General features: G+C 43.7%; 1 pseudogene; it reads left to right on the forward strand.

Annotated features, from left to right (window-relative positions):
* Positions 1-2,158: 2,158 nt before the first annotated feature.
* On the forward strand, positions 2,159-3,189 carry LOC144229594 (poly(rC)-binding protein 2-like; annotated as a pseudogene).
* Positions 3,190-4,261: the final 1,072 nt, after the last annotated feature.

Below are 4,261 nucleotides of genomic sequence, written 5' to 3' on the forward strand. Positions count from 1 at the left end.
AGCAGACGTGGGACCCCGTGAGGATAATTTTGCTGATAAACAGCTGATTGACATAAACATAAAACAAGACGTAAGCAAATGCGGGTGTCCCATCTACCCACAGACAAGTATCAATGTAAAGACTAAGAAAACTGGAAGAAACATGACAGAAAGTATGGGTACGAATAAAAGCTGACCGGGGCGCCTGGGTGGCTTAGTCGGTTAAGCGTCCGACTTTCGCTTAGGTCATGATCTCGCGGTTCGTGGGTTCGAGCCCCACGTCGGGCTCTGTGCGTACTGCCAGCTCAGAGCCTGGAGCCTGTTTCAGTCTGTGACTCCCTCTCTCTCTGACCCTCCCCTGCTCATGCTGTCTCTCTCTCTCCTAGAAATAAATATTAAAAAAGAATAAAAATAAAGAAAAAAAAAACTGACCCCCTACTATTCAGTCTTTGGATCAATTTTGTAAACACATGAAATTATAAAGATCTTACGAAAGTGAGCGCCTCCAGTTCAGCACAACTTAAAACTTCACTTGCCCGCTACTTTGCATTCTGTGCTTTGCATAAACCTCCTGAAGTCCTTGGTTGGACCAAGTCAACAGGCGCATAAAACTGGGACTTGTTATGTTGTTCTCCATCTACTTTTCCTAAGTATATGCTCTGTAAAGTATCCCTTAAGAAAAGAGATCGGGGGCACCTGGGTGGCTCAGTCGGGTAAGTTTCCGACTTCGGCTCAGGTCATGATCTCACGGTTCGGGGATTCAAGCCCCGTGTCTGGCTGTGTGCTGACAGCTAGCTCAGAGCCTGGAGACTGCTTCGGATTCCATGTCTGTCTCTCTCTCTCTCTCTGACCCTCCCCTGCTCATGCTGTCTCTATCTCTCTCTCAAAAATAATAAAACATTAAAATAATTTTAAAAAGAAAGAAAAGGAAAGGGTTCCATGGTCGCATACATCACTGCATTGATTCCTCTTGGAATTTCACAATGTATCTTGGCATGTTAAAGACCTGTTCATCCTTATTTATCCCAGTGCTGCAATGTAATCAGCCATGGAATGTTTTTGTGAGTAACATAGTAACATATCAACAACCAATGTTTCTCAGAGCATACTCGGGAAAAGTTTTTTCCTTAAACCTTCCTAAAACGAAATACAACACATGGAAAAGTACATGAAGCACAAACATGTAGCATAAGAAATTACTGTAGATCAAACATTCCTGTAACTACCACCCAGGTCAAGAAATAGAATATTGCCAACCTCGCCACTAGACCCCTGTGTATTCCTGGCCCATTACAAATTCCTCTCTCTGTTTCCATGACTTTCTCCTCCTGACTTTACGGTAATGACTTCCTTGCAGTGTTCTATTGTTTTGCCACCTAAGTGTGGATGCCAAAAACTATACACTTGCTTAGTATGTTTTTAAAAGCTACATAAATGGAATAATTATACAGTATGCATTGGCGGGACATAGGGTATAAGTGTCTTCAACTTCAACAGATAATGTCGACCTCTTTCCCAAATCAAGGGCACCAATTGATACTCCTCCTACCAACAGTGCGTGAGAGTTCCAGTCACTCCACATCCTAAATTATACTTGTTAATGTCAGATGTTTTCATTTTGGCCAATCTATCTGATGTATAGTGGTGATTTTAATTTGCATTTCTTTGATTAGTAATAAGGTTGAGCACATTTTATTATGTTTATCGGTCATTTGGATACCTTCCTTTGTGCAGCTCGTGTTCAAGTCTTGCGCCCTTTACTGGGTTTCTATTTCTTTCTTAATTTATAGGAGTTCTTTACTCTAGATAAAAGTCCTTTGTTGGATATATGAGTTGCTAATATCTTCTCTTGCTCTATGGTTTGTTTTTTCTCTTTCGTAACGGGGTCTTTTGTTGAACAAAATTTCTTCATTCAAATGTAATCAAATGTATCACTTGTTTTCCTTTCATGCTTAGGGCTTGGTGTGTCTCCTTTAATCATACATGTCTTCATGTCCAGCAGAGTTCTGGGGACCTGGACTTTGAATTCTTTTATTTAGTCATTGGCCCTGGTGAAAGCCCAAAACTGCAGGCCCAATGAAGAAAGGGGGGTGAGTGGGAAGAGGAAGGGCAGAAGGCCAGGGAGGAACACTAGGAATTGGCAGGAAGGTGACCGGGGCCCAGCAGGTGGTGAGGGGCTATGACTGAAAGTGGATTCAAGGTCACATTCACTATCCAGCTTCTCATGCATGTAAAGGAAGTTGGCAGTATTTTCAGAAAGAAAGGCAAATCCGTCATGATTTGTGGGGAGCGAGGTGCATATATCAACATCTCAGAGGAGAATCATGCTGAGAATTACCACTTTGGCTGGACTCTCTAACGCTACCTTTAAATCCTTATCTGTGATGACTGACAAATGAGAAGAGGACATCAGCACAATAGCACAGCTGCTCACACAACAGTAGATGCTGGTCGCCCTGAGCCTGATGGTCCCTGCTATCAGTGTGGCCCTCTCATCAGGAAAGGTGGTTTCAGGATCGAGGAAATACAACGACGGAGTGCAGGGGCTCAGGTCTGGGTGACAGGTGAAAGGCTTCCCAACTCAGCCATTACAGCTGCTGGCATTTGGCAATCTTCACTGAGTGTGTCAGACAGACCTGTCTGCTCACAATAGAGTCACCCCAACCCTGAAGGTCATCCAAGTCTCTGTTCACCCTTGCAGGTAGTCAGGAAAGGCAAAACACAGGCAGCAATCGTGTGAGCTTTTCTCACCTGTGCCCATCCATGTGCCTCAACCCTGACCTGGGGGGCCTCCCTCTAGAGGCCTATACTACTCAAGGATAGCATGCCATCCCACAGCCACATTGACCGAGGTGTCTCTGTTGTCAATGCAACAGTCTCATTCTCCTATGATGCATGGTAACCCTGGATTCGGTGACATTGAATCCACACTCCAGAGGCGAAAGGCTATCGGGCAGGTTTGGAGGCATCTACTAAGACTACTCATGAACTCCCCATTGCAGGAATTTTAACTGGCTGCATAATGGGGTGTCAGGGCGCCAGAATCAACAAGGTACACCAGATGTCTTGGGTATAAATCAAAATTGCAAGCCCAGTAAAAGGATCTACAAGGGGCAGGCTACCCCCACGGAGTCTGCTGCCAGCAGTAGCCTGCTTCCGTATCTAACTGCCAGGCACACCTCAGAGACGGGTAACATGGGAAGCAGCTAAAATAATGCAGATTCGTCTATAATCTTTTTTGGCTGTTCACCCTTCTTGATCCATCTGGGTAGTTTCTAAACAGTCAGCAATTTCGGGTTTTAAACAGTCTGTACATTTTCAGTTTCTTTGCACTTTACCATAAACTTGTGATTTTTAAATTATTTTAATTCCTTTCTCCATTCAGCTGTTAGAGCTTAGTTCCCTATTTAGTTTTATAAGCTTTTCTGTGTTTTGTTTTATTTGGGGCTTTTTGCTCATGAACATTTTTTTTGTTTGCCATAGTAGAGCACAAGAGTAGAATGTTAATATGATTCTGTTTAATCTAGAATGTCAGAATTTTAAAAAGAATAGTTAAAAAGTGGACTGGAAAAAAAATTAGCCAGATAAGATTTTCCTCATAGTTGTCTTGACCATTGTTTCACAATCACAGGAAGCTCAAATCCTAATACATTCTTGCTCTGGGTGTCTGTCTGTTTCATTCTCCCATGACAAAAGCTACCAGGACAAGAACATTCCATTCTACTGGTCGAGGCTGTGGAACAACGGACTGCAGGTCAAAGAACTGACATTTATTGTTCTGCTACTATATGCCAGGCACTGTGCTGTTCTGTTGACATAGTTAATTTTCTTAACAGTTCTGGAGGGTGAATTATTATCCCTCTTTTATAGGCGGGGAAACTGAGGCAAAAAAAACATGAGCAAGGTCCCACAAGTCAGTCAGCCAGTCAATGGCCAAGGTGGGACTGAACTTAAGATTGAACGTAACCCTGAAGTTCAAGGCTTTCTCACTGCAACGTGATGTCAGCTGGGCAGAGCAAGGCACTTGGCAAAGTTGCTCTGTGAACATGAATAACAAAGTGTTGCCTTCGCTTCATGATCATCGGTAGGAAGAAAAGCTTTATGTTCACTTTCTGTCTTGGTGTGAGTTACCCTAGAAGCAGAACCCGAGAGAAGGATTTTTGAGTACCAGTCATTTCTTTGGGTGGCGACGGGGGAAAACAGCAGTGGGGGAAGTGAGACCGGAAAGGAAGGCAGCCAATAAAGGGGACCTTATTGAACACGGGGGGGTTGGGGGGGTCAC

This window comes from Crocuta crocuta, unplaced genomic scaffold (assembly GCF_008692635.1).
Source record: "Crocuta crocuta isolate KB4526 unplaced genomic scaffold, BGI_CrCroc_1.0 scaffold657, whole genome shotgun sequence".
NCBI classification, from domain to species: Eukaryota; Metazoa; Chordata; class Mammalia; order Carnivora; family Hyaenidae; genus Crocuta; species Crocuta crocuta.